The following is a 25,815-nucleotide window of genomic DNA, read 5'->3' as shown; positions in this document are numbered from 1 at the left end:
TAAGCTGTATTTTAATGATGTTAAAAGTATATTCAACTGTACCTACTAAATTACAGGCTTTCTTTTACATTAGTTATCTGAGGTGAGTATGTGAACATTACTAATATACCTAAATGGTCAAACATACAAGATATTCATGGTATTATTAAATTCATGTGAAACTTCTAGAGATACCACAGAGATAGGTTTGTTCATGTGAGACTACTTTTCAGGGATATGAACTATGGGCATATATATGTATACTTGTGCTCCAGAGGTGCTATTAAATATCTACCAATTATCTCTTGAATTTTGCATAAATATGCACAAAATGTTTTATTCACTAAAGAGTTAACCTGGCAGAAGAGTTATCCATGCAAAGTCTTTAAATGGCTGGTTCAGGCATGGCCTCATGGTCTCAGAAGGTAGAAAAAGTTCTTGTCTACTTGTAAGCTTCTGGCAGTAGGAAATTCTGCACACATACAAGTGGAGATGTCACATAGAACACAGTTTCTCTTCAAGTCTGGGGTGGGGGGGGGAGGGTATTCCCTGGCCCAGAGGATGACATGTAGAGGGATCTGGAAAAAAAAATTGTTTGATACATGAATGAACGACCCACTAGTTGATCCGAGGTCTTTTCATGCTATTGCTTTATTAATTGTCTGTGCCCCTCAACAACTTGTACTGTCATTAGTGGAGACAAGTTTGGGGACTCCCTTCCCTAATACATGTCAAAAGCATGTAGTCATCGTAATTTAGGCAAAAACATTAATTCAAACTGAAAGAGCAAATAGAGGACTGAGATTGACAAAGAGATGGAAGCTGATTGGAGCTCATCCAAAGTACACGTAGAGGCTGGAACTATGATGAGCCGGTCCCTCGACCAGTGGATATTCTAGACTAGTGGTTGCTCTGTTCAATTCAGAACAAATCAGCAGATACTTTTTATGTGTTAGGCACCAGACATAGTGTTAGGTGCTAGGACTATAGGGGCCTGGAATTCAGGAAACAGGATATACTTACATTTATATAATATTTTATTTACATTTTCAAATAATATGCTCAATATGCTACTCTTCAAGTTCCAGGAAACTTTTTAGCTTAGGCACCTCTAAATTTAAAGTAAAGGGGTAATCTGAAAAAAAAGTATCCTAAATACACTATGTTTTCCTCTCCAGATTTTTTTGGACATTCTGTACTATGTAACAAGTGGGCCTATTGTTTTAAATATACTGAGCATATTGGTTCAAAATGTAAATAATATTCTACTAAAAATATGTTAATCCTGTGTCCCCTAACTTTTCTAATAACACTAAGCAAAACTTACAGAGACAGATTCCCAAGGAGCTCCAGTATAACAGAAAAGGATGTGGGAAAAAAATCATTACATAGACTAAGAGCCATAATAGAGGATACAGAAGGAACAGAAGAAGCAAGAGATTATTGCTTTGGGGGGTGGGGGGTGGATGTAACAGAGGATCAGGAAAGAATTCACAGGTATGTGCTATCTGAGCAGGGTTTGGGGCAATAAATGCATTTGCCAAGAGGACAAGAGGGGAAGGAATTCCAAGGAGAGGATGGACATAATGCAAGAACACAAGGCAGGAGACAGAGTTGTATGTACAGAGGACTAGAGTGAGTTTAGTATTGCTCAAAATTCCAACCAGAGGGTGGTGCATTATGTGACCAGCAGGTTGTTCATGTAGATAGGGTAGTAGATGGATTTCTGAGTTGAGGCTAGTGGATCTGCCCAGCTCATCCTTACATGATTCCCCTCACCAGATTATCCCTCACTTTTTTTCAGTTCTCTCTTCCCAGAAACCAAATTGACTTAGTTTCCTCACTTCTTCTGCCCCAACCAAACTAGTCAGAGAAAATCATATAATATTTTGTTTGCCTTGTTAGGGAGTCAAATGTTATTCTCTAGAGTTGCTAGGGAATCAGCAAGTGATTTTTAAGTGAGGAAATAACGTGGTCACAGTTGTTGAGAAAAGGCAGCAGCCCCCATGGTACTTGCATAGCCTCTCAACATGTCTATGATTCAAGAGATTCCAAAGAAAAATTTTTTAAAAGAAGTTGGGATGTTATAAGCAGGCTAAATCTATTTGTTTAATGACAATGTAGGACTATCTATGCTCAGTGCTTGAGGCTGAGGATGGAGGAATAGCAGCCTAGTTATTTATTTCCTCTTAGCCCTAGAACCCTTCTATTCTCCAAAACAAAGAAATTGCTCGAGTCATTCATCATACTCTCTTCATTTATTTCCTTCTCCTTTATTCTACTTTTCAAGTATCAGCAATGGGCAAGACTTGGGTACACAGGAAGAGTAGAGGAATGGTAGCCTTAAGATGAAAGCATCTGGGGCGCCTAGGTGGCTCAGTTGGTTGAGCGTCCGACTTCGACTTAGGTCATGATCTCACACTCATGGGTTAAAGCCCTGCATGGGGCTCTGTGCTGACAGCCCAGAGCCTGGAGCCTTGCTTCGTTTTCTGTGTCTCCCTCTCTCTCTGCCCCTCCCCCACTCACATTCTGTCTGTCTCTCTCTCTCTCTAAAACAAACATAATAATAAGACAAAATTAAAAAAAGATGAGAGCATCCATTTTGCTTCTTTCCCTCTTTAGACCTTCACCACAGCAATGAGAATTATTGGTAGTAGGGAAAACCAAAATCCAGGGATCATCTGCAGGTCTTATTTTAGGAACTTGTTTTAGCCTTTTCTGTCACCAAACCTCTCTGGCTCCCCCCACCCTTTTTTTATTTTTAATATTAGAGTTCTTACCAGTTGATATAAGCAGAAATAAAATAATTGAATGTCACCTGGTTTCTGTCTCCCTCTGGGAGAGGAACTACAGCACTCAAATTTCCAGAAGGCAAGCAATTAGAAGAGAAAGCTAAGGATAATCAAGATTTTACTGTACATTTATTGTAACTGTTAAGTTATTTACATTCCTTGACTCCTCCTGGACTGAGCCAGTGTGGTTTGGATGGTAGAAAGGACTTAGGGCAAGGAACCAGGAAGTGGCTCTCTGGATCTCATTCTTCAATTAATTAATTCTGTGTCTTCAGACAAATCATTTCTATGGGTCTGTTTTCTGATCAGGAAAATGAGAGAGTGTGATTATATCAATACCTCTCAAGTTCTACTTTGCATCAGATTCATCTGAGGTGGTTCCAAAATACACAGATTCCCAGATCTGACTGGAGGATAGAATGTAGTGGGTGAGTGGACTCTGCATCAGACTGGCTGGATTTAACCCCCTGCCATAACACTTACCTGGGCGACCTTGAGAAAGTTATTTCAAGTCTGCAATATGTCATTTTTCTCATTTATAAAGCAGAAATAACAATAACAGTATCTACTTTATATTGTCTCTGAAAGGGTAAAATGATATAATGCTTTTAAAACAATTATATTGCCTATATAATACTAAGTATTCAATAGATGTATATATTATCATTTATATAGCCCAGAGTATGTATGTATGGTGTGGTGTGGTGTGGTGTGTGTGTGTGTGTGTGTGTGTGTGTGTATTTGGTGCTCCATAAATATCTGGTGAATAAATAACGAAGTATAACTTCAGTGTTTTTTTTAAGCAACTTTTTCCTGTGTCCTGTAATTTGAAATTCTTTATTAGCCCAGGAATTACTTCCCCAAGAGGATAAAGATAGTTTGAGGGAACTGTTTAAGTGTTATGCTCAATCTTTTGCCCTATGCTTACTCTTAGACTGAGAGTCTCATGATAATTAAAAAAATAATTAAATGATAGAAGTCCCACTAGAGGGGGTGAGCCGAGAGAGGCAGAGAATGATTCTCAAGGGCTGCTGGTGGATCTAGCCTTCCACTATATAATACAATGACTCTCACCTAGGTGTGCATCTCCATTTTATTTCACAAGATGCCATGAAATTCTCAGTCACTGTCATTGGAACTGATTTTGAATCACACAAAAAAGCAATATCACATTTTCCGTGTTGTTGACCGAGCAGATAACAGGACAATGTAACTTTAAAAAAGCGTGAACATCAAGGATATGAAAAATAGAGAGCGAACTTCTATCCCCTATTAACCCACTGATCAAAACATTACACGCACATTGAGTTGTGTTTTTTACGGTGGTAGTGGTGGTGGTCCCTCGCTAAACATTCAGCTTGTGATTCCCCCGCGGTGTTTCTGGTGAGAGGAGTTACCAGTTTAGTAAGGCGGCGGGGGAGGAAATCGCCTCGAAATCTCTGGAGGTGGCCTCCTAGAAAGATCGCTGGGAGGGGAGGAGCTCTGATTGTCCTAGAAGAAAAGCATGGCCCCATCCGGGAAGTCAAGGCTTGCCGGGAGGCTGCTTTGGCGGCTCTGGGTCCTGGAGGTGGCAGACGCGGGAGCGACCAACCGCAGAGCTGGGGCCTATGCGGGTGGAGGGGGCTTAATGTATGGAAGTGAAAGACGCAGTGACAGACGGACACGCGTGGGCTCCGGCCTATCCCAACCACGCGCGGGAACGGGGCTGAAACTGACCAGGGCCATCCTTGCCTGGCAGGCGTAGCAACCGCCTGAGATATGCTCTGCAACTACCGGCGCCGCTGCGGGCCGGGAGCCCTGGGCCTCGCCCGGCGCGGCAGCCCCTCCCCTCCGGAGCCCGCGCTTCCGCCCGAGACCCGGCGGCGGCCGTGACCGTGGCCGAGCCGCGCCTTCCGCCTGCGCCTGGGAGCTGCCGCCGCCCGCCCGCGCCCCTGCGCGCCGCGCCCACAGGCCGCTGCAACGGGGAGCTCCCGGGCCCAGGGCCTCTACCACGCACCGAAGACCCTCTCGGGGCTGGGCGCTGGGAGGGGTCAGCCAGCCCTGCGTCGCTGCCGCTCGGGATGGGCCACTCGGCACCTGCGGCCGCTTGGGAGCACAGACTTGGCGGGGCCATGGCCGGCGACCGCCGCCAAGGCGAGCTGGGAGGAAGAACGGAATCAGTGGAGTCTCTTTCCTCTCCCAGACTCCCAGCGATACTGGAGGGCCCGACCCCGCAGCGCTGACGGGCGGGACCCTCGGAGGGGACCGACTAGATCCCAGACCTCCTGCCGCCACCAGCAGGTTGGGGGCGCCAGTACTCGTGCTGTGAGCTCCTAGTGGAACTTTTCCGTTGTCGTCCTAAAGACCCGCCGCCGGAGGTGTCTTCCCGCTTAAACAAAGTCTGGTGTGGAAGACGATTCTCCTTCTTCCCCTTCCTCCCTTCCCCCACTCACTTTCGTTCATCTGCCTCTTGCCATCATCCCAAAGGGCCAGAGCAAATATGGACATAAGTGAAGAAGTTAGGATACTGGAAAGTGTGTGTGTGTGTGTGTGTGTGTGTGTGTGTGTGTGTGTGTGTGTTAGGAGAGTGGTAGTAGGGCGGAAGAAATTAATGAAAATAAGAATAGGAAATATCTGAGTAACAATGGCACACACGTTCTGAGCCTGTTAGCAGTCTTGGCTATGTCCAAGTGGAGGCAATTTTTACATACGCAGTTCTAGGAGAAAATTTCGCATATACAGGCATCAGTGGCAGCTCGGGGTAACTGGGAGCTTTCTTCTCAGTATTTATTTTACTTTTCTGAAGCATATCCATATTCCCATCAAAGGGACTGGAGAAATAACACGCTGTTGGGAGACCATTACTGGACACAGCTGAGTCAGCTTCCCAGGGTGGGATGGCCTTTGTCACCTATGCTTGTGTCACTGGACTCTCTGGTCAAGGTGTAATATGAGGGGACAGATGCTTCAGGGGATTGGGAGAGCCCCACGCTGTGCTCTAATGAATATCCTCATCCCGACTGAGAATGAAAGGTTTTCAGAAGGAAGAGGTGGGTTGCTGAATAGGTGGGTGGAAAATAAACTGAACCCTTAGGGTATCCTGGACCCCGCCCTAACTCCCGCCCATCCTGAGCCTTCACCAAAGCAGCGTCAGATTCCCCTTCACAATACCACATCCTCTCCTTCACTTGCCAACCCCTCCATGAAAACGCGGCGGCCAGAGTTGACTGTCTCCGAAAAACAGGTTCTCCGAGAGTCCTTTCGCTACTGCGTAGTCATGGAATATTCTTTTATTCAAGAGGCCTCTTCTAGTTGATTCTAACCGGATTCGGACTATTGTTCGCCTCACCACCGATAGGGGGCAGCAGATACTCTGCGATGCCCCGGCGACGATTAGGAAGAGCGTCCTGCTGTCCCTGAGAAACGAGTATAATTGAACGTTTGGAGTAGGAGGCACGACCTACCGCCTCTACGTCCACCGTAGCAGGTCCTGCGTCCCTGGCCTCGGACCCTGGACTCCTTCTGGGGACCCTGGGGCTTCCCTGGGCAAGGAGTGGGCGCAATCATCTGTAAATTTAGCGCACAGCATAAATTACTATGTATGCAAATGTTATGATTAATAAAATGTACAGGCATTTGAGAGTGTTACAGAACTATTGAAGCTTTTGACGTTTTAAAAGTTTTCTTAGTCACTAGAGAAAACTACGGCTGTCACAATGTGTTTGGACGGTGGCAGCGGGATCTGTTAAATTGTTTTGAATTTTACAAAGACTTCTCTTAATAGAAGAAGTTGGGAACTACTGCTGGCCTATAGAGTCATCAGATTACTGCGGTGACGGTTCCGAGGCATCTAGGAAGGGAAGCCGGGAGGACCGGGCAGTTGGGCCAGGGCGTGTGTCTGCGGGCGAGGCAATACGTCTGCAGCGCAGAGCTTTTCCGAGATCGCTGCGCTGTGGCGGCTCGGATTGGTCCAGACCGGGAGAGATCGGGCAGCGGCCGGATTTTCGTGAAAACCTATCGCCCTTGATAGCCTAGCATTTTTGAATTCTCTGAATTGTCAAAAGGACGTTATAGATCGTATACAAAGCCACGTTTTCTCAGAAACGAGCACTTTTTTTTTTTTTTTTTTTTTTTTTTTTTTTAGTAAATTAAAAATACATTTGTGGAGCACTGATTTTTTTTTTAAGAAAAGGAAATGCGATGTAAAAATATAGAGGCTATTACAGTTATCTCTAAATATTGTTTTTACAAAGTGACAACTTCTAAGTTATATGAATGAAAAAGTACATAAATCTTATGCACAATTTAAAGACCTTAATTAATCCCTGAACTACCTTTGCAAAGTAGGGAAGAATTAGTTTTTAATTACAGAATTTATCATAAAGCTAAGATGTTTTCATTTTATTACAGTTATGAACAAAACATATTGATAACTACTTTTAATGTTTTTTCCCAACACTGTAACACTTTGTAGAAATGCAGCCATGATTACAAAAGAAAGGAAGAATTTAAATAGTAACTGTCAGAAATTTCATTAACATGGAAGTCCATATTACAATGTAAGAATGTAGAATCTCCCCAAAATAATGATGAATACTAATTAATGTAGTATGAAACTGGTAGGAAAATACTAAATTTGAATTTGAGAGGGCTTAGGAGGAATTAGAAGTGGAGAAGAGAAGGACTGACTTGTGGTCCAGGTGGGACAAAGAAAGTGACTAGATCCAAATAGGAGATTTCCAAACTGGGTTGAAAATCCTATCCTAAGAGAAACCAGAGACCCACCTGCTTCTTTGGATAGTCATTCTTACAGCTCTTGAACCAGAGGACTGGTTCACCATGAGATCTGGAACACAGATCTTTGTGCCTAAAGATAAACTTGAGCAATTTTTAATTTGCTAAAGACCAATGCTATTTACCTTTAAATGTATGTATTAAGCAATTGCACACTGAGTATGGACCATGTTTTATTCCATGTTTTGAAGGTGGCCAAAATTGCACCAATGACCAACCACAAGTTTCTTTTTAAAAAGTGTTTGCCACAGATTGGCAATAATATGAAATATTTGTAATCTCAAGTTTTGAAGCAGTATATTGGTGTTTAACACAACTTACTTTATTTGCATAATGATAATGGCTGTCATTTGGTGTGCCACCCAACAGCTCTATGAGGCAGATGTCATTAGCTCCATTTCACGTATAAGGAAACTGAGGTACAAAGAGCTTAAGCTACTTGCCTAAGTTTACATAGTTATTAACTGGAGAGCCACTTTCTGATTCTAGAGCCCAAAGTTTTTATATATTCTTGCTGCACATCCTGAGACTACAGTGTATTCCTGTAGGGGACACATCTAGACTCCCAGATGTCTGCTGACTGAGCAAAAACAGGCAAACTCATTTCTATCACAATTTGAGATCAAAACCTAAGTTAATAAAACAAAACAAAAGACAAAACCCCTATATGCCACAGATAATCTCAGTCTGGAGTTTCTATATCCCAAAAGATATATGGAGGTAAAAATGGGATAGGGAGGTGTCCACAAACTATTTTAAAAATTTAACAATCTAAGCAGAAATCACATAATTACTGCAGATACATTAAAATTCTGCTATGTTTGCTTTGCCTGGTGTTACATGAATACAGAGCTGTATTTCCTGTAAAACAGGAAAATGAATTAACTGTTACTAAATAAATGCCACTTATTTGCTAGATAATATCTTTACGTTAGATCCGTGGAGTGTTGTAAAAATGATAATAAATATTAAAAAGGAGACTTTGGACATGAAAAGGAACCACTGATACATGGTAAAATCTCATATAATATAGTTAGTTATTCTCTTAGATATTACTCCTACCACTTAATAAATAGTAGGTCTCCGATAATAATAACAGACTTTTGCTGCCTTGGGGGGATTTAATATTGCATTTCCACAAGTACAACATTGTTTACTTGTTCAATTGTTACATTGTTCAATTGTTATTTGAAGAACACTAATGTAAATTGGTCATATTTAAATAATCAATACCATTTATTCAAGGCCTCAAAAGATCGTGGGGAAGGAGTATGTTTGGAGATTACGGGTACCTGGTTTCATAGCATGGTTTCCTTAGATCCTCCTGATAGCTCCCTTACCTAGAGTGTGTCCGGTAATTCTCAAATATTTTGGTCTCAGCACCCCAAAAGCTTTTGTTGATGTGAATTGCATCTATGGATACTCATTGTGTTAGGAATTAAACTTGGAGAAATGTTTAAACTATTTGTTACTAACTTATAATAATGATCAGGCCACTGCATATTAATACAAATGACATATTTTTCATGAAAAATAATGATACTTCCCAAAACAAACTGAAAAAGATGTCTTCTGTTTTGTAAATGTCTTTAATACCTAACTTAATATCTAGCTGGCTCTAAGCAGCTAGATTTTCACATTTCCTTCTGCATTCCAAAAATTGTGATATGGTGTATAGTTTGAAGTGTTTGAAAAAAATCTGGCCTCAAAGAAATATATAGTAGGGGCGCCTGGGTGGCTCAGTCGGTTGAGCGTCCGACTTCAGCTCAGGTCATGATCTCGCAGTCTGTGAGTTCAAGCCCCGCGTCGGGCTCTGTGCTGACTGCTCAGAGCCTGGAGCCTGTTTCAGATTCTGTGTCTCCCTCTCTCTCTGACCCTCCCCCATTCATGCTCTGTCTCTCTCTGTCTCAAACATAAATAAACGTTAAAAAAAAATTAAAAAAAAAAGAAATATATAGTAGGAAAAGGGAAGAGTATTTTAGTAGCTTTTTTCAGATTATTGTCATTATTCTTTGATATTACTCCAAAATTCTTCAAGTGGTAGTTTTTAAAAAGTTAGTGATAATTTAAAAAAATGTGGAGTTTAAATCCATATCAATACACTTTTCATATTCTGTTACCTTAAAGCCCATTGGTTTACTGAATGGACCTTTTACCCATGCATGATTTGTAATATCACGCACTGGTCATTTGGAAACTGTTGATTCACTGAATTATGCAGATTTTTCAAACTTTGACTAATTTCATCATACAGTACCAAAAACATCATATTCATTTGTTATATGCTTGATTTCCTCAGGAAAAATTTTACATACAAGTTTTCCAAAATTCAAGTTAAAATCTAAATCTTAGATTTTATCTGCTTAAAACCTCAAATTTTACCATTGGTAAGAAATACAGTTGGTTGTTTTCCTTGAAGTGACAGGCTTACTGTTGTTTATATCTGAGACAATATTTGCCAAATACTCAAGTCTGATAAACCATAGTCTGTCAGTTGTTCTTTCAAATAAAAATGCCACTCTATGAAGAAAGTGACTAGTTCAACTTGAAACTCAGTTGTACGAATGCTTTTTCTCAAGACAGCCATTGTACTTCTGTATGTAGCAGAAGTACTTTATGTCTCCCTCCCATTGTATCCCAGAGAATACTAAGAAAACATGGCCTGAAGAGTCAGCATTTAATAAAATTAATAATTTTCACTGCTTTATCAAAGGCATTCTTAAGTGAAAATTACTTTCTTCCTGTCCTCCTCCCCTTCCTCTCCCTCTTCCCCCTTGCCCCACTCCCGCACCTCTCCTTCTCACTTCCCCTACCTGCCCCTTTTCCCCCTCTCCTTTTTTGCTGCCATTATGTGATGAGGAACAATGTAGTTTCACTTGCTTTGACTTAATTACATGCTGCCATGTTGTTAGTTGTCTTCTGTCTACAAATCTAATCTCTCTCATTAGGAACTGTATCATTTATGTCACTGTATCCTGACCACTGTTGAAATTCTTGGCACTCAGTACTATTAAAGTTTGTTGATGATTTATTGACACACTGGAAATAGTGGTTCACGTACACACATGTGTTATCACATACCACATACTAGGTTTTTTTTTTAATGTTTATTTATTTTTGATAGAGACAGAGCACAAGCAGCGGTGGGGCAGAGAGAGAGGGAGACACAGAATCCAGGCTCTGAGCTGTCAGCACAGAGCCAGATTTGGGGCTCCAACTCACAGTTGACGAGATCATGACCTGAGCTAAAGTCAGATGCTTAGCCAACTGAGCCACCCAGGCACCCTGGTAGTTGTTTTTGATTTTTACTTATGGTACTAAGTGACAATGATGATTTTGGGGGCATACACTTATTCAGAGGAAGGGAAAGAACAATTGTCATGATATAATTTTTTCAAACAGTAACGTCACTGGCAGCCATGTTCATGTGCATGCTCTATTTTAGCTTAGCTATTCCACTGCTAGTACTCAGGACACGACTTCACATAACAGGTGTGTAAGAGTTCAAGTCCGGTCTGTGATGCATTTAAAATATTACAGTCACTAGCACCACCAGAGGAATGGCTTCTAACAGTAAAGGGCTTGTCCAATTTGTTGGACAAGCTGAAAAGCACAGCTGAGCATTGGACAGTTCATTAGTTCCACTCCTTTGGGTCATGCGAGACTTTTTAAATATGTGAGGAAGTTCTGTTGTCTGCGCAGTCACAAACCATCTCCTAAAAATAACACAATGCCTGTATTTTGCACTCTTCACACCCTTAGTCTTTACTATTAGAAATCATGTAGTGACAGAATCATCCCTAAAAGTAGCAAGGGGAAGTGAAATCGTGCAGGCAATTTATTGCCAGGAGCAATACCTCATTTTCAGTATGGGGATATTACTTCTCTTTTTGTAAATACATTTGCTGAGAATAACTCACCACATGTATGATTCAGTGGTAATAAAGACAGGCCAAGAAAGTAGGTAAGAATCCCCAGTATGCGTTCTTTTAACATGACTAAGATTTAGATTTTAACTTGATGAGTAGTAGGTGTGTTCGAGCCTGTTCCCCATAAAGTAGCATATGCAATGTCAATATTTCACTAGTAATCCTTCCTGGGTGGGGAGATAACCAATAAGGTAGCCTCTAGCCACATAAAATGTGGCTAGTGCAACTGAGGAACTTGATTTTTAATCTTATTTAATTTTAATTTATTTAAATTTAAATTTGAAAATCATTTTTCAGTTCGGTTATAGGAAGATTTAATTATGTTTGGAAAAACCTGGGCCTGTTAGTCTACTTTCTCAACTGCAAATTTTATGAAATCTAAATACCAATCAAAATTTCCAAAGACAATTTAATGACTAAATTGAAGTGCACTGCAAATGTAAAATTCAAAATTTACAATTCAGTGACTTCATATGATAAAAAGGTAAAATATCTCAGTAATTTTTTATACTGAGTATATGATGAAATGGCAGTATTTGAATATATTGGGTTACATAAAATATATTATTAAAATTTATTTTAACCATTACTTTTATTTATTCACTAGTTTAATTAATTAATTTATTACTTATTTATCATTATTTTTTACTTTTTTTAGTATAATTTATCGTCAGATTGGTTTCCATACAGCACCCAGTGCTCATCCCAACAAGTGCCCTCTTCAATGCCTATCACCCACTTTCCCCTCTCCCCTACTGTCCATCAACCCTCCTCAGTTTGTTCTCTGTATTTAAGAGTCTCTTATGGTTTGCCTGCCTCCCTCTCTGTAACTTTTTTTCCCCCTTCCCTTCTCCCATGGTCTACTTTTAAGTTTCTCAAGATCCACATTTGAGTGAAAACATATGGTATCTGTCTTTCTCTGTATGGCTTATTTCACTTAGCATAATACCCTCCAGTTCTATCCACATTGCTGCAAATGGCATGATTTCATTCTTTCTCGTTGCCAAATAGTATTCCATTGTACATATAAACCACATCTTCTTTATCTATTCATCAGTTGATGGACATTTAGGCTGTTTCCATAATTTGGCTATTGTTGAAAGCACTGCTATAAACATTGGGGTACAAGTGCCCCTATGCATCAGCACTCTCTATCCCTTAGGTAAATTCCTAGCAGTCCTATTGCTGGATCATAGGGTAGGTCTATTTTTAATTTTTTGAGGAACCTCCACACTGTTTTCCAGAGAGGCTGCACTAGTTTGCATTCCCACCAATAGTGCAAGAGGGTTCCCATTTCTTCACATCCTCACCAGCATCTATAGTTTCCTGAGTTCTTCATTTTAGCCACCCTTCCCTGTGTGAGGTGGTATCTCAGTGTGGCTTTGATTTGTATTTCCCTGATGATGAGTGACGTTGAGCATCATTTCATGTGTCTGTTCACCATCTGGATATCTTCTTTGGAAATTGTCTAGTCATGTCTTCTGCCCATTTCTTCACTGGATTATTTGTTTTTCAGGTGTGGAGTTTGGTGATTCTTTATAGATATTGGATACTAACCCTTTATCTGATATGTCATTTGCAAATATCTTTTCCATCAGTTGCCTTTTAGTTTTGTTGTTTCCTTTGCAGTGCAGAAGCTTTTTATCTTGTTGAGGTCCCAATAGTTCATTTTTGCTTTTAATTCCCTTGCCTTTGGAGATGTGTTGAGTAAGAAATTGCTGCAGTTGGGGCGCCTGGGTGGCTCAGTCGGTTAAGCGTCCGACTTCAGCTCAGGTCACGATCTCGCAGTCTGTGAGTTCGAGCCCGCGTCGGGCTCTGGGCTGATGGCTCAGAGCCTGGAGCCTGCTTCTGATTATGTGTCTCCCTCTCTCTCTGTCCCTCCCCCATTCATGCTCTGTCTCTCTCTGTCTCAAAAATAAATAAACGTTAAAAAAAAATTAAAAAAAAAAAAAAGGAATTGCTGTGGCTGAGGTCAAAGAGGTTGTTGTTGCTTGCTTTCTCCTCTAGGGTTTTGATGGCTTCCTGTCTCACATTTAGGTCTTTTATCCATGTGGAGTTTATTTTTGTGTATGGTGTAAGACAGTGGTCTAGTTTCGTTCTTCTCCCAGCACCATTTGCTAAAGAGACTTTTTTCCATTGGATACTCTTTCCTGCTTCATCAAAGCTTAGTTAGCCATATATTTGTGGGTCCAATTCTGGGTTCTCTATTCTAGTCCATTGTTTTTAAAAAATTAATTAATTAATTAATTAATTAATGTATTTATTTTAAGTAATCTCTATGCCCAATGTGCGGTTTAAACTCATGACCCCAGGATCAGGAGTCACATGCTTCACTGACTGAGCCAGCCATGTGCCCCCATTTTAGCCATTGCCTTTTACTATTTTTGTTGTTGTTTTGTTGCAGCACCCAGATAACTTACAATTACATATGTGCCTCTTCTGTTTCTACTGGGCAGTTTTCTCCTAGGTCACTTTTTCCTACCTATGTAAATAAGAAGGCAAATGAAAAATTATTATGTTTTAATTTCATCCTCATTATGTGAGATATAGATTTGCTCAAATAAATTGATATACAAAAATTTATTATGCACCTGATCAGAACACTTCAAAGGCTTCTACACTAAGTCAATATTATTTTAAAATTCTGTATTATGCAGTGCCAGATCTACCTTGCATCCAGTTTGTATTCTGTGAATCTTTTAAAAAATTTTTTTAACTTTATTTTTTAGAGCAGTTTTAGGCTACAACCAAACTGAGCAGAGAGTTTCCATACACTTCTTCCCTACCACATGCACAGTTTTTTTCACTATCTGCACCAGAGTGGCACATTTAATACATTTTATTCAAAAATGGAATTGAGAGACACCTAGATGGCCCAGTCAGTTAAGCGTCCAACTTTTTAAAAAATTTTTTCAATATTTATTTATTTTTGAGAGAGAGAGAGAGGGAGTGAGTGTGAGCAGGAGAGGGGCAGAGAGAGAGGAAGACACAGATTCTGAATCAGACTCCAGGCTCTGGGCTGTTAGCACAGAGCTGGCTGCGGGGTTCGAACTCACGAACCGTGAGATCATGATCTGAGCTGACGTCCAAAGCCCAAACAACTGAGCCACCCAGGCACCCCAAGTGTCCAACTCTTGATTTTGTCTGGGATTGTGATCTCACTGTTGTAAGATCAAGCCCTGTGTTGGACTCTGCGTTGACAGCATGGAGCCTGCTTGGGATTCTCTCTCTCCCTGTGTGTCTGCCCCTCCCTCACTGGCTCGTACCCTTTTCTTTCTCTCTCAAAATAAGTAAATAAACATTAAAAAATGGAATTGAAATAAGGGTTTGCAATGTTTTAAAAACAACTCTGTTCCTGATTAGAATATTATGGTATTGAAGAAAATTTGAAAATATAAAAACATATTTTTTAAAACAAGAAAGGAAATTAACTATGGTCTTCAAATTGAAAAAAAGTCAATTCACAATTTGTTGTCAGTTTCTTTTCTCTGTGTATAAGTATACATTATGATCATTCTGTAACATAGTTTAATAACTCTCTTTAGTCACTTTATAAATATTTGAGTATTTTCTAATGTAATTGTTTTTTTTTCAATATATGAAATTTATTGTCAAATTGGTTTCCATACAACACCCAGTGCTCATCCCAAAAGGTGCCCTCCTCAATACCCATCACCCACCCTCCCCTCCCTCCCACCCCCCATCAACCCTCAGTTTGTTCTCAGTTTTTAAGAGTCTCTTATGCTTTGGCTCTCTCCCACTCTAACCTCTTTTTTTTTTTTTTTTCCTTCCCCTCCTCCATGGATTTCTGTTAAGTTTCTCAGGATCCACATAAGAGTGAAAACATATGGTATCTGTCTTTCTCTGTATGGCTTATTTCACTTAGCATCACACTCTCCAGTTCCATCCACGTTGCTACAAAGGGCCATATTTCGTTTTTTCTCATTGCCATGTAGTACTCCATTGTGTATATAAACCACAATTTCTTTATCCATTCATCAGTTGGTGGACATTTAGGCTCTTTCCATAATTTGGCTATTGTTGAGAGTGCTGCTATAAACATTGGGGTACAAGTGCCCCTATGCATCAGTACTCCTGTATCCCTTGGATAAATTCCTAGCAGTGCTATTGCTGGGTCATAGGGTAGGTCTATTTTTAATTTTCTGAGGAACCTCCACACTGCTTTCCAGAGTGGCTGCACCAATTTGCATTCCCACCAACAGTGCAAGAGGGTTCCTGTTTCTCCACATCCTCGCCAGCATCTATAGTCTCCTGATTTGTTCATTTTGGCCACTCTGACTGGCGTGAAGTGATATCTGAGTGTGGTTTTGATTTGTATTTCCCTGATAAGGAGCGACGTTGAGCATCTTTTCATGTGCCTGTTGGCCATCCGGATGTCTTCTTTAGAGAAGTGTCTATTCATGTTTTCTACCCATTTCTTCACTGGGTTATTTGTTTTTTGGGTGTGGAGTTTGGTGAGCTCTTTATAGATTTTGGATACTAGCCCTTTGTCCGATATGTCATTTGCAAATATCTTTTCCCATTCCATTGGTTGCCTTTTAGTTTTGTTGGTTGTTTCCTTTGCTGTGCAGAAGCTTTTTATCTTCATAAGGTCCCAGTAATTCATTTTTGCTTTTAATTCCCTTGCCTTTGGGGATGTGTCGAGTAAGAGATTGCTACGGTGAGGTCAGAGAGGTCTTTTCCTGCTTTCTCCTCTAGGGTTTTGATGGTTTCCTGTCTCACATTCAGGTCCTTTATCCATTTTGAGTTTATTTTTGTGAATGGTGTGAGAAAGTGGTCTAGTTTCAACCTTCTGCATGTTGCTGTCCAGTTCTCCCAGCACCATTTGTTAAAGAGACTGTCTTTTTTCCATTGGATGTTCTTTCCTGCTTTGTCAAAGATTAGTTGGCCATACGTTTGTGGGTCTAGTTCTGGGGTTTCTATTCTATTCCATTGGTCTATGTGTCTGTTTTTGTGCCATAATGCAATTGTTTTTGAAACTGAATAAATAACTGAATATTATCCCATTAAATATGTACCATTATTTATTTTATCAATCCACACTGTGATTATTCTTACATATAAATTTCTTTTACATCTTTATTATTTCCTGTGGACATATAGGACTGTGCAAATGGTAAGCATTAAAACTTTGGATATCATTGTCAAATTGTCATCCGTAAAGGTTATATATGAGAGTGCGTTTTTGCAACATCCTTTCTAAAACTGAGTATTATAATTTAAAAAATATTCATCAATTTGAGAAGCAAAAACTTTCTTTCTTTCTTTCTTTCTTTCTTTCTTTCTTTCTTTCTTTCTTTCAAGTAAGTTCTACTCCCAATGTGGGGTTTGAACTCATGACCCTGAGATCAAGAGTTGCATGCTCTACCAAGGGAGCCAGCCAGGTGCCCCAAAAATGTGCTGTTTTAATTTTCGGTGTTGATTATTAATGATATTGAACATTGAAAAATATGTACTAAATGAGAAAGTTTCCTTTGAAGGACACCTGGTTGGCTCCGTTGGTAGAGCATGCAACTCTTCTTAATCTTCAGGTTACAAGTTTGAGCCCCACATTGGGAGTAGAGAGTACTTAAAAAATAAAAAAATAAAAAAATAAAAAATAAGAATGCTTCTTTTGAATGATCTATTCATGACCTTTGCTTATTTTTTGCCTTTTACCTTTTCTTATTATTTGCAAGATATGATCAGATATAAGGATATTAAACATTTACCTGCCATTAATGCTGAAAATAATTTTTCCATGTTTACCATTTGACTTTACCATGTTTACCATATTTATAGCAGATATGCTTTTAATTTTTTTAAAGTTTATTTATTTACTTTGAGAGAGAGAGAGAGAGAGAGCATGTAAGCACAAGCTGGGGAGCGGCAGAGAGAGAGAGAGAGAGAGAGAGAGAAAATCCCAAGCAGGCTCTGCACTGACAGTGTGAGGCTTGAATCTAAGAATCGTGGGATGATGACCTGAGCCAAAACCAAGGGGTTGGAATCCTAACTGACTGAGCCACCCAGGTACCCAAGATTTGCTTTTAATTTTTGGTACCCCACATATCAATCTTGTTTCTTTCTTATATACATTATAATCTGACAAATACTTACATGCATTTTTAGATAAGCCTTTATTAAGAAAATAGTTCATTCTATTTCTTTTTTCTTCCAAGATCTTATTTAAATTCAACTTATTTAAGATATAGTGTAGTATTGGTTTTAGGAATAGAATGTAGTGATTCATCATTTACACATAACACCCAGTGCACATGACAAGTGCCCTCTTTAATTCCCATCACCCATTTAACCCATCCCCCTACCCAACACCCCTCCAGCAACCCTCAGTTTGTTCTTTATAGTTAAGAGTCTCCTATGGTTTGCCTCCCTTTCTGTTTTTATCTTATTTTATTTTTCCTCCCTTCCCCTATGTTAATCTGTTTTGTTTCTTAAATTCCACATATGAGTGAAATCATAAGCATTTGTTTTTCTCTGATTTATTTCACTTAACATAATATACTCTAGTTCCATCCATGTCTTTGCAAATGGCAAGATTTCATTCTTTGTGATTGCTGAGTAACATTCCATTATATATATACGTATATATATACGTATATATATATATACACATGTATATATATATATATACGTGTATACGCACACACACACACACATACATACATACATACATACCATTTCTTCTTTATCCATTCATCAACTGATAGACATTTGGGCTCTTTCAATAATTTGGCTATTGCTGATAGTACCGCTATAAACATTGGGGTGTATGTGCCCCTTTGAATCAATACTTTTGTATCCTTTGGATAAATACCTAGTAGTACAATTGCTGGGCCATGGGGTAGTTCTGTTTTTAACTTTTTGAGGAACCTCCAAACTGTTTTCCAGAGTGGCTGCACCAGTTTGCGTTCTCACCAACGGTATGAAAGGGTTTCCCTTTCTCCACATTCTTGCTAACATCTGTTGTTTCCTGAGTTGTTAATTTTAGCCATTCTGACAAGTGTGAGGTGGTATCTCATTGTGGTTTTGATTTGTATTTCCCTGATGATCAGTGATGCTGAGCATTTTTCATCATTCTATTTTACTTGGAATTTTATTTTGGTGTATTTATGAGGTAAAATATCTCTTTTTTACCCAAATAGTTAAACAGTCATTCTATCATCATTTATTAAATAAGCAATCTTGTCCACTTTTTAAAAATGATAACTTTCACACATGCTAAATTCTATATTATACTATGGTTGTTTCTGTCCCATTCATCTGTTCTTTTTTTTTTTCACATTGAGATTATAGTTTATACAATTTGTTAATTAATCTAGGATGAACTGACATTTTTGTAACTATCAAATTACTTTAGAGGATAAAAATAAGAGGTTTTATGTATGTGTTCTTTGCAATTGGACTATGTAATTTATTTGTGACATATCACAGTAATTGTACTTAAAAAAACTATGTTTTTAAAAAGTACTTGCTGGCATTGTCTAATATTATGGAATGGATTTTGAATAAAGAGAAGGCAGAAAGAAGGCATTGTCTACATTCCTTATAGGACATGAAGGAAATTAACAACTTACAATGGACTTTCTGAATAAAGAAAAAGTAAACTAATGAGAGAGGGAAGATGAGAAATAAGCAAAAGAAATAATAAGTAAAAGGAAAAGTTAAAAAAATATATCAAAAGCAGATTATGAAAAGGAAAAGTTGAATTTGTAAAAGAAAAAAAAAGCAGAGGGAGAGAGGAAGAGGGAGGAAGAGAGTAAATGTTTGATGTCAGCTGAAATAATTTAAACACAAGAAAACCGGCACAGAGCTGCTTTTAATTTTTCTGTTAACCCATGAATGAAGAAGGAACTAAAATGTAAAGGGGGGGGGGATTCTATTTTAGAAGCTTCAATTTAATACATTTAAAGAAATAGTTTTCTTATAAAATGTATACATTGTTTTTGGAATTATTTTTTTAAAACTATGTACCTAGATTTCTATATATATTTCATTATTTGAGCACAGAAAACATTTTCGAGCTTGCTTTTCATGCTTTATAATTTAATACCTGAAAATCCCTGGCCTTATTGAAGTAATTTTTATTTGATAATAGTGAACTGTACTTATTATTTCTGGACAGCTTTTCACTATAAGATCTAGTTGTTTGCAGAAAAGTCTATGATAAAAAAAGTATACAGAAATAAGTTACTAATATTTAGATATATGGGAAAAATAACAGGATACTTCAAGGCTGTGTTTAAAGAAAAGGAAGTGTGGAGCCTGGATTTAGGTTTCCCAAGAGAGAATGTAATCGCGGATTCCCGCATTTCTTCCTGAAGGTGGCAGTATTTCAGTGACTAAAACAGTGATGAGGAGAGCTCTCAGAGATCATTGAAGGTGTCATTTTGTGACATGAAAGTCCCTTTAGCAAGACTTTTCTATTTCTTATTTCTTATGCTTGTAAGGACATATGCTGCCTGTTGGCTGGCCAATAACCCTCAAGAATGAGGATTCTGGAGAATAAGGTAACATTTTAGTTGCTCAGATATTGGGGAAAACAAATGTTGGCATTGGAGAGAAAAAAAAAGAAATATGTTATTAAATTTAGAATTTAATAGCAAAGTAGAAAATTTAAAGAGATAATAAGCAGAATGATGTGTTTTATGATTGTCAGGTAACATCTTTACTGAGTTATTTTATTATTTTTTCTTAAGAGACAAGCAAAATTTTCCAAGTGTTTGATAGGTACAGTGACTATACATATACCTTTATTTTTACCAGTAATTAACACATAGATAAAAAGTAAGAATATTAACAAATTTTGGAGCAAATATATTAATAATCAAAAGAAAATGAATTTTATAGCCAACAGACACATGAAAAGATGCTTAACATCACTGATCATCAGGGAATGCAAATCAAAACCACAATGAGAGATCACTTCACACCAGTAGGAATGGCTAATATCAAAAAGACAAGAAATAGCAAGTGTTGGAGAGGATGTGGAGCAAAGGGAACCCTCTTCTACTGTTGGTGGAATGTAAATTGGTGCAGTCTAGAAAATGGTATGGAGGCTCCTAAAAAAATTAAAAATAGAAATACTATACGATTCAGTAATTCCATTGCTGACTACTTAATCCCCCCTCCCCCCAAAACACCTCCTACTAATTTGAAAAGATATGTGCACCCCTATAATTACTGCAACATCATTTACAATAGCCAAGATATGGAAGAAACCCATGTGTCCATTGATAAATGAATGGATAAAAAAGACGTAGTATATATATATATATATACAATGGAATATTACTCAGCCATAATAAAGAAGGAGATCTTGCCATTTGTGGCTGGTCACTGGATATCTGTTATACAGTTTATGCATGGACAGCAAAGCATGTAGTTATGTCACTTCCTTGTCTTCCAGTGGTAAGCCCACATGACATTTTTACAAAAAGAGGGAATTGGCCAACAAAATGAACATACGACAAAATAATGAAAGTGGTAACACTGGACATGAACTTTGAATCACATGTAAATGGGGGTATGGAAGCAAGAACTGGCCATGGAATGTTGATACTTCTGCTGTTCAAGAGATTCTAAATGTGCAACCAGAGGAAAATAATGACAGTGAATTTGTAGACTCATGTGGTTATGATGACAAAAATGGAGATGTCCCAGAAGAAGTGATGCTGGCAAAAAGCTTCACTAGAGGACCTTTTGCAAATACTTATGACATTAAAAGTGCAAAGGATAAAATGTTGGAAACTGATTCAGACTTAGAAAGGAGCATCCAGTTCACAAAAGCATAGCCACAATATTTGTTTTATACTATACCTCAAAGTTACAAACACAAAAGCACCATTCAAGCTAATCTTGAAAGCTTTTTTGCAAAGAAATAGAACACTTTATTTTTAATGTTTCAAATCACCATGTATTAAGCAGATAGTAGTTTTCTATTTTTTAAATTTATTTATATGTTTATAACTGACATTAAGAATTTTTAGTTTCGACAAAAACAGGAAACTTTCTCACTAGGCTTTTAACTTTTAAAAGTGTTCATGCTAATTTTGATTCTGTCACCAAAATGAAGTTAAATAACTTGCATTATTCTGCATGTAATGTTGAGAGTATAAAGCAAAATATATAATGGCTGCTCATTAAGATTACACTGAATTTAAAAAAAATCACCAACATAAACATGCTAGTATTCCCATCATAATTTATTTAAAAGTTACCCATCTCTTTGGTTCTGAAACTATAATACTTTTATCGTTACAAGATAAATGAATAAAATAGCCAAGACAAGAAGCCAAGATGGAAGATATTCAGAGTGAAAATTATTGCTGCACTTTGGAAAACAGAAAACTCGAACTGGGTGCACAGCATTTGGTTTTGTAGGTATGTGAGAAATCCCCAGCGTTGGCTCTCCTACCTTCTTGAATCTGTTCTCTTTGTGATCAGTGCTCCTCATTGTCAAACTTCTCAGCCTCTTTCCATCTCTAAACAGAAATTTGAGATCTTCTGTGGCCCACTTCTTTGTCGCTCCTTGATTTTCGTACTCAGTGTGTCCCCTGTGTGGGCCCTCTGCATTCCCTTGATTCCTTTCACTGTCTGGTTTCTCATCCACCCATATCAGGATTAGACAATATCAGAACATTGCCTTACCTGGTCATGCTCATACTTTCTTTTTAAGGCAGCAGAGGTATTTTTCGAAAAAGTTCTTAAATGAAAGAATGGAAAAGTCAGATGAAGAACCAAGTGGAAGAGACTGGAGATCCATCTGATTTGGTTTCAAGAGGGACCCCTGGGGCCTCTCCCAGGGCTCAGAACACAGTTGTGACGTCCCTGGCTCTACTCACCCATTATTCTTGGCCTACATGTGCAGGTTTTCCTACCATTTTAAGATTCCTTTTACAGGCCCATGTCTTTCCTTCTTTGAACCTTAACAAAGCACGTTCAAAAATGGTTTTTAAATAGAGGCTTTACCACATGGAGGCAGAAAGTGTCTCTAATTTCCACTTACATGATCCTGCCAGTACAGGAGACAAGACATACTTAGTTTGGGTTTCCCCAAGACCAGTGACAAGATATAAGCAATGCTATTGTATTATAAGGCTGATAGGAAACCGGTGTTTAAAACCAGTTACATGAATGAAATTTAGGCAATGTATTTGGGGATGAACGACAGAAATGTGTATTTTAAATAGCCGTATCAGGTTTTACAGGTGTCATGAGACTTTCATATATACACCACTCATAATTTCCTATGACATGCACTGTAGATAGGCTGAGTTTTCTTTAATGAATTGCTATTTTGTTTTGTTTTGTTCTGTTTCCTAAGATTTTTCCATCCATAGGAAAGTCACCTAATAGAAGAATTCATAATAAAAACCCACTTATATTACCAAGTGATGTAAATGTATCTTTTATACCTTTATCTTTGAAAAAATATGAATACAAGGACAAAGAAAGAGAAGTCAGTAATACTTTGCATTATAGAGTCTACCAGGAGAAGCAGTTTTGGAACTCCAGGAATAGGAAGGATATTTTTAAATTTTTACCTGTGATTAAAAGAACAAAGTGTACTTCTGATGTTATTGATTATGTTGAATATTCTCTTAGACTTTTTATATTTGAAATTTTTTGTTGTTTTTTTTGTTGTTGTTGTTTTTTGGTTTTTGTTTGTTTGTTGTTAGTCTTACTAACATTGCTATTTTAGACCAGTTGGGTCTATTGGTACTCAACTCAGATTTTTCTGAAGTAGCAGCTTTGAATTTGATTATGTAACAAAATAAATAACCCCCTCCTACTTCTAACACACTTAGAGCCTTAAGCAATATAAATAATATTTTAAGATTTAACCACACTTGCTGGGAATAAATAGCTAATGTGAAAATATTATATGATTTGGGAATAGTAAACTTTTGGGGAGGACGAAGTATAGTGCAATGCTTTATTTATTTATTTATTTATTTATTTATTTATTTATTTATGGCAAGGGAGGAGGCCAGAGGGAGTGAGAGAGAGAACCCTAAGCAGGTGGAGCCTGATGCAGGGCTTGATCCCACAAACTGTGAGATCATGATCTGAGTGGAAATCAAGTGTTGGTTGCTCAATCCACTGAGCCACCCAGACACCCCTCTCTAACCTTTCTTTTAGTACATACTCCCCAATACCAATGTTTTTAAGTGCAGCTGCAATATATGTTTATTTATATGTTGTTAATTACATAAATAAATTAGTTATGTGTTATAAAGAACATTTAAAAATAGACTTAGGAAATCCATTAAATAATATTTAAGTATAATTTGGTTTTATTTTATTTTTGATGGTATATCAATATGTTAATTAGAGCACTACTACGAAATATAATTTGTTTTGAAAAAAACTAAGCACATTCTTAAATAACAATTCGAAATTATAGCTCCATCTTTAGTTTTAATCCTATCTTCCTGGAAAAAAAATCTCACAAAATATGTAGATTAAAGTGAAAGAAATGTATCATTGGCTAAAAAAAAAATGTTAGTTGTGACAATTTTCCAGTATCTACTAGTTATGAAATGTTTTAGTTGAAATTTGTGTAGTAAATTACCATCTTCCTTCATGGCAACTGGTTCCTTTTACAAATTAATATAAATAGTCTATATTTTAACACTGGTTCCCAGATTCATCCAAACTCTTTTTAAACAGAATAGAAAACTCTGTTTTCAAATTTTTGATTGCACAGCTATGACGACAGCACTTTTTTCAGCAACAAAACGATGGAAAATCTCCCAACACACATTTTCAAATTTCTTTTGAAAAGTACTGATTATTTCACTTGTTACCAAAGGGTTACTTTTTCCTCAAAAAGAAAGATAAAGTTCGTGTATTTCTCAAAAAAAATCTGCTAGGTAGAATACTATTCATAGCAAGTTTTCGATAAATTAGGAACACTTGTCACTTGTGAAAGAACAATGTGTAACATGCCCTTTAGTTTGAGAACTTTTATGTGCTTTGTCAGGATAACTTTATCTCTGTCGAACCCCTATTTTCAATGGTTCTCCACTTTTGTCTACCTATTAGAATTATTTGCAGCATTAAAAAAAAAAACAACAAAGAAAACTGGTCTGGGTGCCTCAGTCAGTTAAATGTCCGACTTAGGCTCCAGTCATGATCTCAGGTGTCCGCACAGAGCCTGCTTTGAATCTTCTGTCTCCCTCTCTCTCTCTCTCTGCCCCTCCCTGCTTGCTTTCTGTCTCTCTCTCTCTCTCTCCCTCTCTCTCAAAAATAATCATTAAGAAAAAAAAAAAAAAAAAACCAAAACAAAACAAATTCCAGAAACCAGAAAAACTGTCCCTAGGCTCTACCCCTGGAGATTCAGATTTAATTGACATGCTGTGGGACTCAGAGGGTAGTGTTTTTAAAAAACAACCGAGGTCACTCTCACATGCACTCAGGATTGAGAACCACTGTTATGTATAGAACTATTTTCTTGGCTACTTTATATATTATTACCAAGTATGACATATATTCTGTTTAAGCTAATATAATACATAAATTCACTTAAATGGGCACAGGTCAACAGCAGTAGGTCCCAGTATCTAGGAGGAGAACAACTGTTGTTACTTTGTGAAATCTTCTGTTTGGTAAAACCCTCACTCTTCTCTCTATTTTTTAAAATTAAAATTTAATTTAAAATTTAATTGTTTTAATTAAAAATTCTTTAAATATTTTTTGAAAAATTTAAAAGCATGTAACATGAAATTTACTGTCTTGGTAAAATTTTTTTAAGTATCTATTTGTTTAGGGGCACCTGGGTGGCTCAGTCATTTAAGCGTCTGACTTCAGCTCAGGTCATGATCACACGGTCTGTGAGTTTGAGCCCCGCGTTGGGCTCTGTGCTGGCAGCTCAGAGCCTGGAGCCTGCTTCACATTCTGTGCCTCCCTTTCTCTCTGCCCCTCCCTCTCTCTGTCTCTCTCTCTCTCCTTCAAAAATAAATAAACATTAAAAAATTTTTTAAAAGTATCTGTTTATTTATTTTTGAGAGAGAGAGAGAGAGAGTATGAGTGAGTAATTTGCAGAGAGAGAGAGAATCCTACCAGGTGCAGAGAGAGAGAGAGGGAGAGAGAGTAGGGAGCTCCGAGTGGGGCTGGAGGTCATCTGGTATGGGGCTCGAGCTCATGAACTGTGAGATCATGGTGTGAGCCAAAGTTGGATGCTTCACCAAATGAGACATCCAGGTGCCCCAGTCTTAGTAATTTTTAAGTGTACAGTTCAGTGGTGTTAACTCTGTTTACATTGTTGTGTAACAGATCTCTAGGACTTTTTCATCTTGCAAAACTGAAACTCTGTATCT

The 25,815-nt window shown here is 38.1% G+C and overlaps 1 long non-coding RNA gene across 1 annotated transcript; it reads right to left on the bottom strand.

Moving 5' to 3' along the window:
* Positions 1 to 284: 284 nt before the first annotated feature.
* On the bottom strand, positions 285 to 4,464 carry LOC125920918 (uncharacterized). The gene is made up of 2 exons (XR_007457249.1): positions 4,074 to 4,464; positions 285 to 557 (listed from the first exon to the last, which is right to left on the bottom strand). It is a non-coding gene; the product is annotated as an uncharacterized LOC125920918 (long non-coding RNA).
* Positions 4,465 to 25,815: the final 21,351 nt, after the last annotated feature.

The sequence above is a fragment of the Panthera uncia genome, chromosome C2, assembly GCF_023721935.1.
Source record: "Panthera uncia isolate 11264 chromosome C2, Puncia_PCG_1.0, whole genome shotgun sequence".
In the NCBI taxonomy this organism is placed as follows: domain Eukaryota; kingdom Metazoa; phylum Chordata; class Mammalia; order Carnivora; family Felidae; genus Panthera; species Panthera uncia.
Note: the sequence above shows the minus strand (reverse complement) of the source record. Positions and strands in the feature narration are given on the sequence as shown.